The 21748-nt window shown below is 45.6% G+C and overlaps 1 protein-coding gene and 1 non-coding gene across 4 annotated transcripts in view; one reads left to right on the plus strand and one right to left on the minus strand.

The window, feature by feature from the left end:
* BCL2L1 (BCL2 like 1) overlaps positions 1 to 21748 on the plus strand; it is a 47512-nt gene that overhangs the window by 18786 nt on the left and 6978 nt on the right. The gene's annotated exons all lie outside the window — the stretch shown is intronic.
* On the minus strand, positions 8463 to 8588 carry LOC138401326 (U4atac minor spliceosomal RNA). Its single transcript, XR_011236484.1, has one exon. It is a non-coding gene; the product is annotated as a U4atac minor spliceosomal RNA (small nuclear RNA).

Below are 21748 nucleotides of genomic sequence, written 5' to 3' on the forward strand. Positions count from 1 at the left end.
TTGTAGCTGTCTGTGGTTTTTGGTCTATCCACTGAATTCTGAGCTCAGTGAAGACCAGAAACCCATCTTAATCACCTTCCATCCCTAGAGACCAACATAGCACTCATGGTACTCATTAATATTGGCTTAATGGCTGAGAATACTCCCTCTCTTCGTTAATCAATCAGTAGCTCTTTATCGACCATTTCCTGTAGGCTAGCTTTGAACTAAATCCTGGGAGGAATGCAAAGTACAACTGTGCCTCTGTAAACGGAAGATTGGGTATGTGGGTGGGGGTGTACATTCCAGAACATTGTGTCATTGGCAGAAACTTCCACACAGGAGGCAGAAACAATACAGGTGGCTTGGGGATGTTTTCCAAATTGGGATTCCCACCCTTCCCTGAGGAGGTCACTCCCTCCATCTGCAGAACAAAGTGACACAGATTCTCTACTCCTGCCCAGGGCAGTAACCACTCCTATATCCACCATCCCTCTCTAATCCGGAGGATGCATCTTTCTTGTTCAGGCAACCAGTTCATGGGAATGACAGGAAAAAAGAAGATAGGAACTGGGAAGGGACCTTAGAAAATCACTCCTTCCCCAACACTGCAGCCAGAGTGGCCTTTTAAAAACCAAGCTCATATTTTATCACATTCTTGTTTACAACCCTTCAGTAGCCTTCCACTATATTTGGAATAAAACCCAGAGTTCTTACCAACCTCTGAGGCCTGTATGATCTAGTACTGCCTCTTCATCATTCCACCCTCCCTCACTCCACTCAAGCCACATGGGTTGCTTGCTGTTCCTGGATCCTGGCATAGTTGTCTCTGCCCAGTGGCTTTTGTAGTTGCTGTTCCTGTGCTTGGAATGTTCTGCTCCTCGGGTTTCCTTTCTGGTTCTTATAGTTGGCTCAGCTCACAGGTTACTTCCTCTGAGAGGCTTTCCTTGACCTTTAGTTTAAAGTAGCTGAGCTACTTCAGAATCACTCTCTAGTCTTTTGCCTTCTATTATTTTTGTCATAACAGCAACCTCTACCCGAAATTTTCTTCTTATTTGTTTACTTGTTTTTCATCTGTCTCTTCTACTAGAATATAAGCCCCATGGTTTGTTCATCATTGTATCTTCAGTGTCTACAACTGTTCTTTGTGGGTAGTGAACATTCAGTGAATAATTTTGAATTGAATGATTAAACAAATGAACAAACCTGCCGCATGAAAAAACAGGCCCAGAGAAGAGAAGCTAGTGAGAATTAATAGTGTTCTTTCAGCCTGCCTTTTGAATGCTTATTAAGTGCCCAGCACTGTACTTGGTGATTTACATGCATTATTTTTGCCATTTACCCTTAATTGTTACAATGAGTTGTTTGGAATATCATTTTTGTATGCACCACTATAGCATTTAAAAGAAAATTGAACCAAATTCTTATTTTTTATTAGAACCTTGCTCTGTTTTACAAAGAATTGGAAGCAACTTATGAAAATTCATACAACCAAAAGTATAAAATAGCTAAAGGAGTCAGATGAAAAGAAAATACGGGTAAGAAGACAAGAAGCCATGACTTAACTGTATACTACACAAGTCCCTTTGAACTGAGCTAAGTTTTTCTACCATTCTTTATGATAACTAGATATTGCTGAAATTCTTAAAAATTATGGTTTTTAAAGAAAAAGTCTAATCATACACATGACCTTGGGATTGTCTCACACTGCGTGTAAGAGTTAGGATTTGCTGGCTCCCTTCCTGCCTCATCAGCTGGGCTCCTGGATTGAGGCAGCATGATCTCTTCCTGCCAAAGGGGCTGATCCAGCATAGAGAAGCCTAGACTCCTCTCCAGTCCACTCTGGGTCCAGCCAACTTTGTTTCAAGGAGCCTTTTTCTCAGAAGGTTTACAAATTGAGATATCACCATTAAAGACCCAATTCTGCTTTCAAGATATTTCCAATTGAATTAGAGAGAAAAGACTTAATGCGTGTGAAATGAGATCTCGTGAAAACTAACAATAAATGCTAAATGCCAAATGAGGGAAGCACTGCACAGAAGAGGCAAGATTTGCACTGGGCCTTACCACAAGGCAGGGAAAAGAGTGGCTGGTGCTCCCATATCCAAGTGGCAGTGCCAGCTTCTGAAATGGGAGCCAGAGCCTTGAACTAACTGAGCAGAGAAGTAAGTGTGGGGCCATTGTCATTTTAGCCTGGCCATCCCAGGTGCATTCATTCTTTTGGTGATTCAGCAGATGTCTGTTGAATATCAACCATGTGCCAGGCCCTGTGCTAAGTGCTGGGGGTGCTGTGATGAATAAGACAGTGAAGGACGTTGCTCCTGTAGAACTCTTACTTTAGCGGGGTAGACAGCTAGTCCAAGAAACAGATATTAATAAGATGATGTCAGATAGTGGATTAAATGCTGTAAAGAAAATGAAACTGAGTAATGGAGTATCTAGGGAAGCAACTGTATACCTGGTGGTCAGGGAAGGCCTCTCTGAGGAGTTGATGTTTGAGCCAAGAGTAGACTGAAGATAAAGAGCCAGCCTGGGAATATGTGAAGCAAAGATTTTTCAGAAGAGAAAAAGCAAGGCAGGATTGAACTTAGCTCATCTAAGACTTGAGCCCTCTCAGATACTCAGCCCTGACACTGGTAGACCCAGTCTGTGCCTTTGTTTCCTTTTGTGTTATAGATGAAGATGATCTTTCAAATCTCCCCTGCAGAGATCCAGTGGGAATAATGGGGACTGCCATTTACTGGGCACCTGGCTCATGCCAGGCACTCTACATGCATTTTCTCATTTAATTCTCCCACCTAGCCTGTGTGGTAAGTGGTCTACTGGCCCTACTTTCTTTTCCAATGAGAAAACTGAGGTTAGGAGAGATGAAGTCGTATGCCCAGATTCCTGCAGGTTGTACACAGTGAAACCTGGATTCAGACCTAGATTGTGTGGCTTTAAAGCGAGGCTTCTTTGCACTGCTCCACCCTTGAAATAAATGAAGCATTGTTGGTTAAGGATGTGCAGAAAGTTGCTTAGTAAAACGAGAGTTGGGAAAGCATCTTGGTTCGAGGGTCTTAAAGGATACCTACTGACCTCACAGCTGAGAGGGTGCTCTATGCTCATCTGCAGGAGGATGCCCCCAGAGCCTGGGGTTACTATAGTCCTTTGCCAGAGGCATGTTTGGACTTAGCCAGCTGAGTATCCTCCAGTTTCCTGCTTTTACCATCTCAGCTGCTGGTCAGGAGGTTTGGGAAGGTGACATCATCTAGCTGAATCAGCTGCTGCTTCTAGACACATTACGGGAACTGAAAGTCATTGCCCCTTCCTTCCCGCTCTGCAAGTTTCTTTAGAATGAGGCTGGGGTATGGGTGTTCCACCTGTCTGCAGGGTCATGGCTGGAACAGTACTTGCTGCTTTTAAAGAGCTAAAAGGTGCATTTTCATGGAAAAAGCTGTCCTCAAGGCTTCTCAAGCTAAGGGAACAGAGTGCCCTTGAGGAGCGGGAAGATTCACAGGAAGGCCCTCCCCACTCCCTCTCTTCCACCTTCATTTTGCCATGTGACCTTAGCAAGAACTCCTGACCCTTCTGATCTCCTTTGCCTAAGTCTTAGGCTCTGGCCCAGCAATGTAGGATGGATAAACAAAATGTTATTTGTGGATTTTGACCTTATGACATTTAGAGTCTGGTCAAGGGGACAAAAAAAAAACTGCTTACATTTCAGAACATAGCAGCTACCACGCTATGATCTATTGGAGATCTCCCCTTGACCCAATGATTGAAAAGGAAAAAAGTAAATAAAATACATTTTTTTAAAAAGAAAATCGAAAGTAATAAAAAGATGGCTCAGTGCCAAGCAAATAGGGCAACAACAGTTACTTGCCTGTGACTTTGATTCTCTCAACTTCACTATTTTCACATGTAAAATTGATGCCACCATTTGGCTCCTTAGGTCATTGGAATATTATGTGAGGTAACACATGTAAAGCATTCAGCAGTGTACTCAGCACCCAGGGAGTGCTCGGTGGATGGTAGCCCTGTAGATAGGTTCTCAACAGTAGCTCAGTAGAGGAACAGATAAGTTTGGGGAAGGCTTTCTGGAAAATATTTGCTTGGCACTGGACTTTGGAGCCTGGATAGGACATGGATAAATGCTGACTGGAAGCAGCGTATGCAAGTGGGAAGAGGACAGGCTTTGCTGTGTGATGCTGGCAGCTTGCTGTGTAATCTTTAACAGGTGACTTAACCTCTCAGAGCCTAAGTTGTCTTCTCTGTAAAATGTGGATACCCCTAAAACCCACCTCACAGGACTGTTGGGAAGATTAATGAGATGCCATACTGATAAATGGAAACCACTGAATAGAGTCCCCAGCATGTGCTGTTGCTGTTTCATATTTAGCAGAGAAGTGGCCTGGGGCAGAGGCTGGGAGGTGGGATGTAAGAAGGCACAGCTTTTACTCATTGTCTCTCTCACATCTGCCATCATCTCTCACCTAGACAACTATAGCAGCCTCCTCCCTGGTCTGCCTGCTTTTGCCTTTGCACTGCTCTAATCTGTTATCCACATAACGACCAGTGATCCTTTTAAAATGTATATCAGATCCTGTCATTCCTTGGTTCAAAACCCTCCGATGACTCTTTATTCATGAGATTAAAAGCCAAAATGTATACAGTGCAGAGACAGATGACTGGGAGACCTTGGTGGGCCAGCAGTGGCAAAGATAGTCACTAAAAACAAGTGCCCTGGAGTCCACTGAACTTCGGCTCCAACTGCCCAGACTCATTCCTTCTCAAAACTGGCGCTGTTCCAGCTCCATGTCCTTGTGTGTGTGCACGTATGCAGGCACCAGTGGATGACACAGTAGTGATGCTGTGCATCCAGAACATTTCATAATAGGGAAGGACATTGACCACTGCCTTGGGGCTACCGAAGGTCATCAGGGCTGAGAAAGCCAAAGGCTTTGAGGCAACTGGCCTTCCCTCTGAGGCTGAGTCATTTCCTGGGGGATGTTGGTCATTCATTCATTTGTTAATTAACAAATATTTATTTGAGTTCCTGCCATATGTCAGGCACTGAGCTAGAGGTTGGGCATACGGTCTGAACAAACCAAAGTCCCTGTTCTCACCAGGTGACATTGTGGTGGGGATGACAGATTCTAAGTAAATTAACATGTCAGGTAGTATTTAGTGCTATAGGAAAAAATAAAGCAGGGTAAGGGGATTAGGGATGGGAAAAGGAAGGGTGGGGTAGTCAGGAATGCCTGTCTGATAAGGTGACATTGGATGATTGCAGTGAGGGCATGATCCATGCAGATATTTGGGGGTAGGGTATTGCAGGCAGAGGGAACAGCAAGTACTAAAGCAAGTACAAAAAACACTCCCAAAGTACAGCAGGAAGGCCAGTGTAGCTGCAGCATGGTAAGCCAGGGGAGAGTGTGGGGGAATTATGTCTGAGAGGTAGCCAGGCCAGGTCCTGTAAAGCCGTGTAGGAGCTTGCTTTTATTCTGAGAGCAGTGGAAAGGCATGGAGGATTTTTGAGCCAAGAAGTGATGGGATCCGACTGAGGTATTAGAAGGATCTCTCTGGTTGCTGCGTGGAGAACAAACTATATGGACAAGGGTGGAAGGAAGAGAACAGTCAGTGAGAAGCCAGGTAGGTGATGACAGTACCAGGGCAGAGCGGTGGTAGAAGTGGTGAGCAGGCCGGAGCCTCAATATAATTTGAATATTGGGCCAACTGGATTTGCTGATAATTGGATAAGGAGTGAGAGACAGTGGAGTCCAGGTTGTTGGCCTGAGCAAGTGGAAGAAGCTTGCTGCCATGTAATGAGAAGGGGAGGACACCATGGCCAATAGTGGTTTCCTGCTGGGGCCATGGAGTTGGACTGCCAGCATTCAGGTCCTCGTTTGCTTGCTGTTTGACCTTGGGCAAGTGTCAGTTTCCTCACATGCAAACCTGCTAATAGGCAGTTAGGTACAGTGAAAACTAAATGGGGCTAAGTTGTTTGAATGGCTTAGGACGCGCCTGGCATATAGTAAACCCTCAGTAAGAATTGTTAGCTCTGATCACTATTATTATTGTTGGAAGGTAAGGGAGTCCTGTGGCCTAACAGGCCTCTGGAAAACAGGCAGTAGGTCCCAGCCCACCTCTACCACTCCCTCAAGGAGCCCACCCTCCAAGAGGCAGTTCAGACACCATCTGTCCAGCAGAGAAAAGCCACAGGGAGACAGCTTTCGGGGGAGCATTAGATAGATGAGCCCTTCCCAAGAAACCTAATCTCATTCTCAGCAGGTGCTAATCCCACTACCCTCCCTTGGTATCTGAGCCCAGCCCACCCACTTCCTTCCCCACCCCCATCCTGCATCCAAGACCCTCTTCTTCTCACCAGCTCCAAGCTGCTACCAGCAAACTTCCTCACCAGATGGAGGGTCTCTGCCAGGGGCCCACCATCCGTCTGACTAAGCCCAGCCCCTCACATGTATCAGGTCACCAAGGGCTACAGGTACCACCTGTCCAAAAGCCGCCCCCCCTCCAGGTGCCAGTTCCTGGGCGTGGTGCTTGATCCAGGCTGGAGCCAGCTGGAGCCAGGAACTCCCACTGTGCCCCAGCTGCTGCCTGCCCTTCCACCCACAGGCGAGAAACAGGCTTAACCCTTTGGACACTGTGTATGTAGCTAGAGTTAGTGGTTGCAGTTCTAGCTTGGAGTATTGCACTGTTTCAATATACTTTTTTTTAATAGAAATTTATCATAAATACAACAGAGAATATCTAATGCCTGTGTACAGTTTCAAGAACAGGAAAATGATCACCTGTAAACTAACCACTCAGTTTAAGAAATCAAACATATATGAGTACTTTAGAGCCCCTTGTGTGCCCCTCTCCAGTTATGCCACTCCGCTACCCCTATTCCCGAGTTTTGCGTATCACTCCCTTGTCTTTTTTTTGGAAAAGTTTTACTGTGTAGGTACGCATCTATAAACAATATAGAATATTCTTCTGCATGTTTTTAAACTTAATTTAGTCATCATACTGTGCGTTTTCATCTGCAGTTTGCTTTTTTCATTCATCAGAAGATATATGTAAGATCCATCCATGTTACATGTATAGCTGTAGTTCATTCCTTTTCATACGCCTTAATATGAATATGTCTCAAGTTATGTATCCATTCTACTGTCAGTGGTTATTTGGGTTCTTCCCTTGTTTTTGCTATTTCAAACAATGCTGTTGTAAACACTCTGTGTGTTCCTCCTGCACGTGCACACTGCACCATTCAAAGAGTTCAGAGTTTGGCAAGAGTTCCCAAACTTTAGCTGCCCATCAGAATCACCTGAAAGACTCCACTCCTAGAGTGGTTGATTGTGTATGTCAGGTTTGGGGCCCTGAGAATTTGCATTTCTAACACGTTCTCAGGTGATGCTGCTACTGCTCTAGGTCCTGGGACCTCACTTTGAGAATCATTACTGTAGGGTATACATAGGAGTGGATGCTTGCTCGGAAGGTAATGCCAGATTGTTTTCCTGTGTTTGTATGAATTTACACTGTCACTAGCAGCATATGAGTTTTATTGCTTTACCTCTTTATTAATACTTGATATGGTCAGACTTTTAAATTTTTATGGAGCTGGTGGGTATAAGATGGTATCTTGTGGTTTTAATTTGCATTTCTCAGATTACAAGTGGGGCTGCAAATCTTTTCTTACATCTGTTGGCCATTCATGTTTCCTCTTTGTAAAATATTCAAGTCTTTGCTCCATTTTCTTTTTTTATGGATTTGTAGGAATTCTTATATATTCTGAATACTAATATTTTGTCTACATATGTTATAAATATAGTCTTTCAGTTTGTGGTTTTTCTTTTCACTTTTTTTTATATTATGTCTTTTGGTGACTAGAATGTCTTAACTTTAATGTAGTTGAATCTTTTCTTCTATGATTTATACCCTTCATAAAGGTGTTGAATAAATCCTTCTTTCCTTAACTTGTGGTCCTAAAGACATTTGTCTATATTATTTTCTTCTTAAAGTTTTGCCTTTCACATTTAAGTCCTTAATAGATCTGGAATTGCCTCTTATGTCACCTTAGTATGTTTTTGTTGGTGGAATACTTTTATTTCAGTAGGTTTTAAAAGGCCATACATCTGAATTGTTTATGACTTAAGTTGTATTTAGAGCTTATTATATATACTGCATTAATATTTCATATTGAACAACGGTGTTCTCTTTGAGCAACAGTTTTGATCACATTTTAAACCTTTCCAAGATTTTTGTTGGACTTTTCAGATTTTTTAAAATATAAATTTATGGGGAATTTTCAAATTTTAGGTGTGATAATGGTATTGTAGTTATATGTTTTTTTTTTTCCTTTAAGATTCCTTGTTTTTTAGAAATACATACTAAACTGCTTCAAAATAATATGGGGTTAAGAGAGAGTGGTCGGGGAACAGATGAGATCAGATTGGCACCAAGTTGATAATTGTTGGAGCTGAGTATCTTTTTTTTTTTTTTTTCCCAAAAATTGCACCAAAATAAAGCAAAGCTCTAGTTGATGTGGATGTGTTGTGTAGGCATTAGCAGTACTGCCCTTACTAGTCATTCATTGGACAGTAGCGCTACCCCAAGAAAAGGATGGTTGCTGAGCGAGTATCATTCTGTCTACTTTTTTAATGTTTATATATTCTCATATGAAAAGTTTAAAATATCCAAGGATTATTTACAGGGTTCCTTGTGAGGTAGAGCATCTTTTGTTAGTTTTATTATCCATTTATATTTCTTCCGAGCCAGTTTAGTCTCCTTCTACTTTTAGGAGTCCCTGATAGAGTGGTCTTAGCACGCAGGAAGTAAATCATAAGGAAAACAAGAGGCTGAATGGTAGAGGACTTGGAGGAAGAACCGTGGAGGAGGGGGTTTTCAGACCTAGTTTCCAGCTCTTCCCCTAGAGACCGACTGCCCCTGCCTCCTCCAGGATCAGGTTCCCTCTGTTCCCTTTTTTCTTCCAGGGCCTCCATGGGATAATTTTTATTTTAACCAGACCTTCTTTCCCTGGTATTCTACCTGAACAGACTGAGCCCAGAGGAGAGAGGAACTGCATCATTGGATCCCGGTCCTCTCCCAGCTTAACAGTATCCAAGGACAAAGGGTCAGAAATGGTAGCAGCTCTAGTGCAGCTGGTTACACAGTAATGGTGTTATTTTGTTGTCATCGGATGCAAATGCCAGAGTTGTCATTTTCCTCTGATAGTGTGATAACTAACCAAAGAGTCTTTCTAGGGAGTCCCAACTGCTTCTTGTGGGAAGATGTCTTACACTCTCTCTCTCTTTTTCTTGCACGCGCATCCCCTCTTTTCATTTTTTTACTTATTTTCTTGGAATAGTTAATATATTCATGTGGTTCAAAATTCAAAAGAAACAAATGTCCTCCTCTCATTCCTGTCTTCCAGTCACCCAGTTCCATTTCTGGAGAATAGACTCTGTAGATATAAACAAACATATATGTTTCCCATTCTTTTTACATAAATGGTTGTGTGGTGTATATGCTGTTTGGTACCTTCCTTTCTCACTTAACGGTATCTCTTGAGTTCATTTCCTATCAGTCTATAATGAGCTTTCTCATTGTTTTTAATAGCTGCACAGCATTCTACACAGGACACTATTCTTTATTTTACCAGTTCCCATTGGTAGATGCTTGTTTTTTTCTAGTCTTTTGCAATTATAATAGTGATGCTCAATGAACGCCCTGTGTATTTGTCATTTGGCCCATGTGCAAATACAATTCATCTGTGGGGGATAAATCCATAGATGTGGAATTGCTGGGGGAAAGGCTATATGCACTTGTGATTTTAATAGTTATTTGCAGCCTGGGCCTGTAGCAGGGGTACCTGCCAGTTTACAGGAACATCTTTTTCTCTGAACATCCTTCCATCCAGGTGGAGGTTGGTTCAGCACATTTATTGAGTGCCTTCTAGTGCCAGGCCCTGGATGCAGGACAGATACTTTCAGATGGGTGCAGGGGCTCACACCTATAATCCGAGCTACTTGGGAAACTGAGGTGGGAGGATCGCTTGAGACCAGGAGTTTGAGAACAGTCTGGGCAACAAAGCAAGACCTCATCTCTGCTACAAAAAAAAAATTTAGCTGGGCATGGTGGCATGTGCCTGTAGTCTCATCTACTTAGGTGGCTGAGGCAAGAGGATTGCTGGAGCCCAGGAGTTCAAGGCTGCAGTAAGCTATGATGATGCAACTGTACTCCTACCTGGATGACAGAGCAAGATCCCCATCTCTTTAAAAAAAAAAAAAAAAACGCTTTCTTGTATCAAGTGAAATTGTTACTATGCGCCAAGCAAAAATAAGTTATCTGGTAATCCTCACAACCACCCAACAAAGATTTTTAGATGAGAAAACTAAAGCTCTGAAGGGTTAGTGTGCCATGGTCGCTGGCCCAACTCTTAAGTGGCAGAGCTAGGATTAAACCCAGGTTTGAAGCCACCAACACCTGTGCTCTTAAAGAACATCCTTGCCTACCTCTCAGGAGGAATAATGCATGGTCCTAGAGTCTAATACAGATGAAGAATCAGGCTCAGAGAGGGCAACTGGCCACAAGAACGTGTAGTCAGGAAGCTATGGAGTCCCCAGGGGGAACCCATATATTTCTGATCTGAGGCCTGTGGTCTGTACTGAGCTGCCTGCCTCCCTCCCAGTTTCCAAATCTCATTTGGGATCCATCAAGAGAATTTTCTTCATCCAGAGCTTCAGTTACTATAGAGAGCCTCAAGTCACTTGTTCTTGGTGTGCATCTATTGACCATCAGAGGGCCTGTAGGGATGACCCATCTGTGCTTAATATACTAATGACGATATAGCTGCTACCATTTATTACACATTTACCATGTGCAAGATGCTATAAGGAACACTGTGTAGTATTTTTAATCCTCAAAATAATTCTGCTTGGGAAATGTTATTTATTGTCCTTGTTGTCCATATTAGAAAACTGAGAATAAGGCAAGTTAAATAATAGTCCTAAGGTCAAATACTAATAAGGACAGAATCCAAATCCAATGTGTTAGACTCAAAAGCCCTCACTTAGCTGGGTGTGGTGGCTCATGCCTATAATCCTAGCACTTTGGGAGGCTGAGGCAGGAGGATTATTTGAGGCCAGGAGTTCAAGACCAGTGTGAGCAACACAATGAGACTCAGTCTCTACAAAAAATTGAAAAATGAGTTGGGTATGGTGGTGTACACCTATAGTCCCTGCCACTCAGGAGGCTAAGGCAGGAGGATCCCTTGAGCTCAGGAGTTTGAGGTTGCAGTGAGCTCTGATGATGCCACTTCACTCTAGCCCAGGCAATAGAGTGAGACGCTGTCTCAAAAAAAAAAAAAAAAGCCCTGGTCTCCATCTCCATCGGCTTCCCTTGGCTCTCTCTGCTTCTTGCAATTTTCCTTAGTGTTTGGTGTTCTTCCTGGAGAGTCAGTCTGGCTTCTCCACCTTGCACTGACTGTTATAGAGAAGACCTGTAGTTTCCATTATTCTTAATGCCTCCCCTTACCCCAGCGCTTAGCACAGGGTAGCCTAAGCATGAGCAGCCACATGATGCCAAAGGATTGGTTGCTGGTCATCAGATATGGCCCCACTGATAACCACTTCAAAAAAGGACCCACTTCCCAATCATGTAACAGGTGCTCTTTGAACACCTGTCATGTGCACTGCTCCAATAGGAGAGAAGTATAAAAAGTGCAAGCCTAGCTCTCAACAGCTTAGCTCATGAGACTGAAAGTATCATAGTAAATGGAAAAGACTAAAAGGGTTAGAGAAGTTCAGAGAAGAAAAGATGCATAATTATATTTGCTAGCAAACATTTATTGAGCATTGTGAGGTAGGTCTTATACCCATTTTATAAACATAATGCTGAGACACAGAGTTTAAGTGATCAGTCCAGGGTTGCACAGCAAATAAGTGATAGAATTGGGACTCTGAACCCCTCCATTGCATGGCATCTCAGGGAGAGGACTGTGGGCGCTGTGCTGGGGGGCCTGGAGGTTCTAGGTAAAGTGAGTCTGGAGGATGGACCAGACATGAATAAGAGAAGAGAAGCAGAGTTGTCGTAAGACAAAAGGCAGATAAGTGGGGCTGTGATATCTCTAAGATATTACAGTTTGTGCCTTCTACTCTCTTTTCAAATGTGTGGAAACCCAGGCTTGAGGCACAAAGTAATAGCACAGAATCGTTAACAAGTTTGTCTAGTGCTTCTTTGTGTCCACACATTATCGCCTTGAGCCTCCGACCATGCCAGGAAGTTGATGGGGTCTTCCTTTTACCTTGAAGGAAACTGAAGTCTTCTGACTTTAAATCCCAAGTCCTTTCCACTGTCTGTGCTGCGTCCTCATTTCTATAGTGGGAAGAACACAGGCTCTGCAATTAGACACACCTTGGTTTTGTGTCTGTAGGATCTTGAGCAAGTAAATTTACCTTTGTGAGCTTCCATTTCTTCGTTCATAAAATATGAAATTTAAACACACATCACATAAGTGCCTGGCACATACAGGACATTTGTTAAAGAGCAGTGATCTTTTTATTGACATCAGAAGGGCATTGGGGACCCAGAGGCTTGTTCTGGTTCCTATGGCACAGCTCTTGGAGCCTATTAATTCTCAAGAACAGGGGTTTGCAAGTTGGGGTAATGCCAAGTAAAGAACAGGCCCTTTGGGAGGCCAGGGATGTGCTAATGGGTGAAGAACGTAAGGGAGCACAATAATGCCAAAGGCTTTCCTACAGTGCTTTTCTTCAGTGCATTTTTGGGTCTTTGGTTTATATATGAAGAAAATGAGATTCCACACCCCCTCCCCAAAGGTGAAGTGACTTGCCCAAGGTCAGGATCATAGTGCTTTGGAGCTGGAGAGAGGGCCTTAGAGATCATTTGGTCCATCTTCCACCCTCGTCAGATGAGAAAAGTGAGGCTCACGGTGCTTAATTGGCAGGACCATAGCCAGATAGAGCCACCACAGAGCAGGAGTAGACACACATTTCTTGACTGTACAGTCCAGGTCCTTCTCCGAGTACCATGCAGAACTTTCAAATTGCCTTTTTTCAGTGGAAAACTAAAGCCTCACTGCAAATGCCAATGGTTTACAATAAGAACAACTTTATTTTGAGGAGCTTTTATCAAATAGAATCTTGTGTCTCATCTCATCTCATCTCTTCTTTCTCTCTAAATTCTTTATTTTTTTTTTTCTTTTTTTTTGGAAATAGTTTCTCTCTGTCACCCCAGCTACAGTACAGTGGCATCATCATAGCTCACTACAACATCAAATTCCTGGGCTCAAGTGATCCTCCTGCCTCAGCCTCCTGGGTAGCTGGGGCTATGGGCATGCACCACCATGCCTAGCTATTTTTTCTAGTTTTTGTGGAGACAGGAGTCTCACTTTTGCTCAGGCTGATCTCAAACTCCTGAGCTGAAGCAACCCTCCTGCCTCAGTCTCCCAGAGTGCTAGGATTACAGGTGTGAGCCACCACGCCCAATCCTCTCTTTCTAAATTCTTAATAAGGATAATATACTAGAAGAAAAAAACAAGGCTTTAGTGGAGGACATTGGTAGAAAGCAGATAAACATTGTATAGAGTCTCTTAAATCTAGGGAGGTTCCCAGAACCAGGAAATAATTTGGAACCTAGCCCTCTCGCCTATCCCAGCCAGCTTCATCCCCCATCCTGCCCTGCTCACAACAAGCCTTCAGAAGGGCCAGCCTTCCCTTGGCAGCTGCATCTGGTGAACACCAACGGAAATCCCTGGTATTTTTCTTTGCATGCAACCAACCATGGAGATGTAGGTCAGGCATTGCTGGCCTGGCAGTTATAACAGCTCTAGCTTCACCCCCTGCACCTGCAGCTGAGTTCACTAAACCCCACAGGGATGGGAAAAGGATGGTCCCATCTAAGCAGGGATCGAATCTCCAAGGGCCCATATGGGCAAAGCTGGCTGGGACTGGAGAGGGTTTTGGAGGATACCATCTGGAATGTGAGTTCTGGGAGAGTGGCTCTGTCTGTTCCCTCCTTAATGTCTGATATCTGGCTGGATTGGTGGTGCTTGGCTTAAAGTCATCACTGATGGAGGAGACTGGGGAGGGCCTACCTTCCCGTTGGGCTCAGCTGGGTCCCCAGACCTATACCTGAACCCCCATGCCTGTCTGGTGTTTACGGGATTAAAGCTGCCACCCTTTGGGACCTAGCCTGTTTTCATTTCTGCTCTCAGCTGTCTGGTCTCCATGGACCTCACCTACAGGTTTGTACGTGCCCGTCCCCCACGATGCAGCCCCACGAGGATCCTCCAGCCTGGCACACTCCTCTTTGGCCTTTGTTCTCTTCAGCAATACTACCGGCTCTGTGCCTGCCCCAGGGGAGGGCTTTCCTGGCCCCTCAGACAGGTTCTGTTGGTCCAGCCTAGCTACATCTTTCCTGAGATTCAGTCTCTTTGTCCTCACCCTGGGGGGCAGGGCTGCGGGGCTGCTCTGTACCACACAGTTGGCTAGCTGACTCTGGCCTGAGCTTTCTCCTGCCCTGGGCCTCACGTATGTCCTCTGTGAAAGTGTTGGACCAAGATCAGTACATGTACTGTTGATCTTCAAGATAACTTATAGGTGACATGCAAATGGACATTTTTAATTTTAATAATCAATGTATTTTATGTTGATTTCCATCTGTGGCACATGTTACTGGTTTTCTGTTTATAGTAGTAACAATAAGTTGCTTTTCATTTCATTTATTCATTTAGCAAACACTTACTGTCTACTATATGCTGACCACAATTCTAACTACTGAGAATACCTGCCTTCGTGAAGTTTATGTTCTAAGAGGACAGAGAGTGATTGGATGGGGGGTGGTGGCTAGGCAGCTTTTGGTGTGTGTTTGTCTTTTTAATAACGGGTGATTAGGAAAGGCCTCTGAGGATGAGGTGTGTAAGCAGAGATCTGCATGGTCTATGGTAGTAAACCACGTAACAGCCTGTGAAAGAAACATTCCAGACAGAGGGAACAAGTGCAGAGTCTCCAAGGTGAGAAGAGTATGCTTGGCACATTTGAGAAGAGCATGAGAGGGGACAGCCACGGTGGCTCACTCCTGTAATCCCAGTACTTTGGGAAGCCAAGGCAGGAGTATCACTTGAGGTCAGGAGGTCAAGACCAGCCTGGGCAGCATAGCGAGATACCATGTCTACAAAAAAATGAGCTACTAGGGAGGCTGAGGGAGGAGGATTGCTTAAGCACAGGAGTGCAAGACCAGCCTGGGCAACGTGGTGAGACCCTCTCTTTAAAGAAAAAGGAAGAGAGATGCAGAAAGAAAGATTTGGGGAGGAAATTAAGAATTTTTCAATACATTTAAATTTTTAAAAAGTGACTTGGTTGATATAAAAATATTACGTAAATAATAGGAGGTAATACATGTTTCAGCCAAAACAGTGATGGCTGAAATTATGGATAGAGTGGACCAGATGTGCTTGCCCTTCCTTCCAGCTCTAAAATTCTCCTTTAGTGATTTCAGACCACATAGTCTCCTGTTTGTGGACAATGGGAATTTAAGGCTCAGCCTAGAATGTAATGGATGCAAAAGGAATGACAGGAGAGGAATCTCTTGGACCAGCGTACCTCCTGTTCATTTGGAAGGACTGGGAAGTTCTTGCACACATCTGGCCTCCAGGCATTGCCTTTTTTAGTCAGTCAGTTAGTCAGTCTCTGAGTACCTTCTGCCTAGTCCCTCCTAATATAAAACAAGCTAGTCCTAGCTCCACCTGAGCCTGTCTACTCCATGGTCTCTCACATGCCTGGTGTTTGGGTGATGTGTATGCTGAAAGTGGGACAGCCACAGCCTGGGAAGACCCCTGCCCTCACTTTGCCTCACTGTCTCTGTCCAGCCCCTGCTTTCCTCCTCTTTACTGCCACCCACATTTGCCTCTATGAAAGCAGCAGAAATTGTTTTGTTTCTTTCTTCATCTGGGTTCCCGTAGTTATCAAGCAGGAAAAAAGTCCTCAAGGGCCTCTTCCCCTGCCTTTTGTAGATGGGGCACAGAGGGCCAGAGAGGCAAGCAGCTCCCACAGTCCACATCCAATCCATCAGCAAATCCTTTCAGCTCTACTTTTCAAAAATAAACTCTGAATCTGACTGTTTCTCACCAGCTACCACCATTGTGGCTAAGCCACCATCATGCTTTCCTAAATGGCCACATCAGCTTCTCACCAGAGCTCTTTGCTTCCACTCTTGCCCCTGGAGGTCTCTACCCAGCAGCGTAGAGGGACCCTGTTAAAACTAAAGTCAAGTCATGTCCTGCCCCTGCTCAGAACCCTGCAATGCTTCTACAGGGCAAGCCCAAGTCTTTAGATGGCCTACAAGGCCCTGCACAATCTGGCCGTTGGCTACCTCCAGATCTCATCAATACCAGTCTCCTTTCATTCACTGGGCCTCAGCCACACTGGCATCTTTCCTGTTCCTGGAGCACCTCAGGCATGTTCCTGCCTCAAGACCTTAGCACTTGTTCCCACTGCCTTTTCTCAGATCCTTGCAATGCCTGTTCCCTCACTTCATTCAGCTCTCTGATCAAATGTCACCTCTCCAAGAAGGTTTCCCTGGCCATGGATTCTAATCCTGCCTTGTTCTATGTTTCTCTACTCTCTTTCTCATACTTATTCCTCTTTTTAACACTTATCATCATCTGACATATTTGTTTATTGCTTATCATTTCCCATTAGATTATAAATTTATATAGGTAGGAATTTTCATCTGATTTAGTCACTTCTTTATCATCAGCACTTAGCACAGTGCCTGACACTTAGTGGGCACTTAATACAGATTTGTTGAATGAATGAGTGTCCAGAGCTAAGCAGGGCAGCTGGTCTGGGCCTTCCTGCAACTCCTTAGGTCAGCCTGTCTCACAAATAGGTCATGTTCTGTCTTAGAAAACTCATCTAACAGCTCCATCAAAGCTACTTGGCATCACTCTTGTTCCCAGATAATGCTCAGATAGAGGGACAAATTCTTTGCAAGTACTGGCCTTGCAGCATGGGGTTGGGGGAGAGGAAGTTAATCACAGAGCATCATCAGCACATCTTTCCCTTTCCCACCCCTTGAGGTACCCAGGGAACCCAGAGGGCACACCGCTTCCTTGTCTGCAAAGTCATCTCTGACTTCTAGGGCCTAAGAGTAGCAGATTCTCAATATTGGGTGGATGAAAGGGTGAAGGAAGGAAGGACTTAGTGAAGTCTCTTCATCCATCCTTTTGCACTGGCAAATTTAATATACTATGGAGTCAGACATCCTTACTGGTGACCTCAGGCAAAGTCTCATCACCTTTCTGAGTCTTAGTTTCCTCATTGGTAAAATGGGGACAGCACCTATTTGCAAACTTTTGAGAATTCAAGCAGCAAATAATAGCTGGGGTTTTTTGTTGTTGTTTATAGCAACAAATGAGAGAGGCACTGTGAGAAGCACAAATGGAGCCATTTGTTTTCAGCTATAAAAAAATAATAACAACTAACATTTATTGAACATTTACCATGGACCATTTAATTCTGCCAACCCTGTGAAGTAGGTACAGCTGGATCATTTTATAGCTGGAACACTGGGCCTGAAGGGGTAGTGTCTTGCCCCAGGTCCTGCAGCCACACAGTTAAATGAGGTTGGAAGCCACACTGTCCGACTCCGGGGGTCAGGAGACCTGAGGCCAGGCTCTGCTCTGTCCTGTGCAAGGCCTTGAGGGTGTCCCTTCACCACCTCTGAGTTTCAGTTTCTCATCTGTTCAGGGAGGGTGTTGAACTACACATCTCTGTGAACCGCAGATAATGATGCTCTGTGATTTCTGGGTGGTCCACATGCCACACCAAATGGGGCAGTGAGTTGCTTCTGGGCCTGGTGGTGGTGGTGGTGGTGCTATTCTGCATTTTGTCAGTGCTCTGGGTATTGACTGTGAACAGCACACCTCTGGGTGGCCCCGCCCTCGGCATCAGAGTTCTCCAGCCCTCCTGGTACCATCTCAGGCATTTGCTGTTCTGCACCTTAGGGTAGTGGACTGAGGCAGAGATGAAAAGGAGGGAAAACTAGAAGGAACCGGAATGTAGGAAATGCAACCCCTCCCCCCCAGCCTTCAGCCCTGAGTTTTTAGTTACATGGGATGTGAGCATTCATCTTTACAGGGAGCAGGGAAGGGAAGGGTGTTACAGGGATTTGCTCCCTTCCCCAAATCCTCCAGAGCTGTTGCCTTCTGCTGTGGAATTCCAAACATTTCCGATCAGATAAAGGTAGCTGAAAATACCCGGGACTTGTCTGGACTAGTTGGAGGCGGTGCTAGGGTGAAGAGGTCCAGGCCACAGGGGCTAGAGCCTGGGAAGGTCTCTTCCCTCCAGAGAGCTTGCCCTGGGTCATATGTGCCCATTGTCCTCTCCCCCTGCAATCCTGCAGGTTTGCGAGCAAGGCTCAGCAGGCTTTGGAGTGGAGGAGGACCAAACCCTGTTGTGGCAACAAATCCTTCTACTTTGAAATGTCGCCTCTCGCCTTACACACTAATTACTGGATCTTTTCTTTCTTCTTTTTTTTTTTTCTATTTGCATAACATCCTCCAGGTTCATGGATCTTTTCAATACCCCTGAGAACGATAACCCAGGTAGTCACGCCTTTGTCCATGCGTGAGTTACTTTCATCCTCCTCACACTGCAGCACTGTCAGAGCCCTTTGAGATGGTCCCTTCACTTAACAGAGGGGGAAAGTCCCAGACTTTCCCAGAGTCCCAGACAGGGGAACAGACTCAACCCAAGCAAACCAGTGATGGAGCTGGGAAATGAAACCCACATCCACTGTCAGCCCAGGGCTCTGTTCTCCTCAGTGTCCAGTACTGATCAGCTTCAGGCAAGGGGGTGGGCATAGCTTTGGGTGGAGAGAAGGAAGGAGAAGCTGCTTTGGACCATGGAGCACTTGGGGCAAAGACCACATAAGGAAGTAGAATTTTAGGGAGAGGGTTGGCTCTAGTGTTTGTAGGTTGCTACCCCAGTCCCTCAGCACAGTGCAGGAGATGTCTTTTCTAGAGCCTTCCCATAAACTTCCTGTCCCCTTTCCTGAGCCTGGGAGAACTTGATGTCTGGAGAATGCTAGGCACTCTGCCCAGTCACTTGGTATCTTGGGGCCTCATCCTAGTTTTGCTATGCAGTGAGGAAGAAGCCAAAGAGAGAGGGAACTAGCTGTTCTTCTCATCCTTCCTCACTGTCCACCAGTCAGCCATAGTCTTCAGCACCTTCTCTGGGCCCAGCACTGGGCTAGGCCTAGGGTATAGAGCCCATGGTCAAATGGGGAAGGAAATAAGCAGCTGGCTTCCTTGAAGAAGTGACCTGTGGATTGAGACCTAAGAGATAAGTAGGAGAGAGCTCGGCAGAAGGACCAGCATGAGCAAAGGTCCTGAGGCTGAACAGAATATGGCATGTGAGGAATAAAGCAGCCTGGCCCTGGACCAAACTGCGGAAATGCTGCAGGGCCTTGTAGGCCATGGACAAGACTCAAGCTGAGCCTTGGTCTGCTAGTACTGTGGTCCCCAACCCCCAGGCTGTGGACTGGCACCAGGCCACAGAGCTCTGTGCCCCACCCCCACACCCCTACCTCTGTCCATGGAAAAACTGTCTTCCATGAAACCAGTCCCTCATGCCAAAAAGGTTGGGGACCACTGTAATAGTAAGAACAGTAATAGCAGCTGACATTTACTCAAAGTTACCTGTGTGCTATGCACAGTTCTAGGAGCTTTACAACATATGTTTCCATTTGAATCTTCATAATATTCCTTTGAAATAAGGACATTTTTTGTCCCCATTTTACAGAGGAGATCCAAAGCTAAACATCTTAGTCTGGTAGCAAGACTCATTGGTTACCTGCCTGCTCTGTGCTATAGCAGCCCAGCTGTGTGAAAGAAATGGAATTGGCCTCATCCAGATTGCACCTCCATTTTACAGCTGATGAAACTGATATTGGAGAATAGCAGGAAAGCAGCAGAGGAGAGAGACCAGAGCTAAGGCCAGCCAACATGGGGGAGACAGAGGGAGAGAGGCTTCGGCTCCCTAACAGGGAAGAATTTTCCAGTGGGGCTATCCAAAGATGAAAGCTCCACCCGGAGAGGAGGGCACTTCTCCATAACAAATGTATAAGCAGAGAGCGCTGTAGAGATGACTGTGAACTTCCATGGGTGTGAAACAGACCCGCTTTGTGACCTTGGCACTCCACCTTTCTGAACCCCATCTATGAAATGCGGGGATTAGGGGTGAACTTGAGTATCACGTGGAAGGTTGTATGCGTATGTTGTAAGATCACTCTGGAGTCTCTGACTCTGTTCCAAGGGTGAGCATTGGTCCTTCTCACCTTGGACACTGGGAGGAGAGTGGAGGGCTGTGGCCATTTAGTTGTGAAAGAATAGGGAGTCACCAGGGATGAATTGAGAGGGTTGAGATGGGGGGGGGGGGCTTAGAATCCCAGGAGATGAACGCATATGAGCACGTAGCAGCTGCCCAGGAACAGTTAAATTCTTGGGCTCTGGAGCCAGACTGCCTGGATTCAAATCCTGACTCCTGCTTATGAACTGTGTGACTTGTCCTCTCTGCTTCTGTTCCTCATCTGTAACATGGAGAGTAACAACAGCACTCAGTGGGGTTACAGTAAGAATTAAGTGAATTATTATACACAAAACACTTAACACCATGCCCGGTACCTAGTAAATAAAACATCACCATCACTTCCAGGGAAGGAGGTTGTGAGCCCCTAAACGAGCATCTCTGCCCCCAGTAAATGTTTTTCTGAATTCTCTCTCTTTGCTTCCAAGCCCAGCACCCTGGTTCTGAGCGGGGTAGATGGAGAGCCCATACCCAGAGCTGCTGGGCCTGATAGCTTTCTCGATTCCCCAGCGGAGGTGTTATCTCCTCCCGGCACAACCACTTCCTTTTCTGAGAAATGAGCACATCTGTCAGGCATAGCTTCTTAGAACTAATGCTGGGGGAGGAGGCGGAGGAGGAGAGGCTGGCAGCTGACAGGGGCAGAGTTGGAGGAAGATTATCATGGGGTTTGCTGTGAGGATGCCTCCAAATATTCCCTAAAGCCCAGGTGGCTTGAGCCCCCCATGATACCACCTGCTCTCCCCACTACTGCCTTGTGAGGTCAAGGCAGGAGAAACTGAGGCTCAGAAGTCAAAAAGCTTGCTGTGGTCCCCACAGCTGTGCTAGCTGGACTGAGGTATTGACCCCAGCACAGTCTGGCCACCTCTCTCTTTGCCCCTGCCCCACTGAGCTGCCTCTCCAAGTGGCCCACATCCAGGCCTATATTTCCCTGGGCTAGAGGAAAACAGCTGTGTTCCTCTCACATCTCTGAGACCAGCAGCTCCCCCAGGAAAGCCAAGGGAAATGGATTCCAACCACAAACCTCTCTTCTTCCGAGTCTCCACCTGCCACTCCCTGCCAAGAGAGTGATAAGGCCTCTTCCTTTGCCCCGCCCCCCTTCTTACCATCTCCCAGGGAGCTCCTAACAAGGCCTTGTTTGTCTATTCGGCAGGCATTTATCAGCCTCTCTCTCAGGGAAACTGAGGCCAGGAACAGAAAGTGACTCTGCAAATGACTCACAGCCTGCCTGTGCAGGGCTGTCACAAGGCCAGGGCAAGGTACAATCATGTTGTCCCTGGCACTTTCCCTGGCTGCTAGGAGCCCCTTCCTCTTCTCCACCTACCTCTTTCCTGAAATAACCACGCAGGAAGGAAGCAGCGGGCCTGGGCCCTCCAGAGTCACCCAAGAGGAAGGAAGGGCCC

The sequence above is a fragment of the Eulemur rufifrons genome, chromosome 20, assembly GCF_041146395.1.
Source record: "Eulemur rufifrons isolate Redbay chromosome 20, OSU_ERuf_1, whole genome shotgun sequence".
Taxonomy (NCBI): Eukaryota; Metazoa; Chordata; class Mammalia; order Primates; family Lemuridae; genus Eulemur; species Eulemur rufifrons.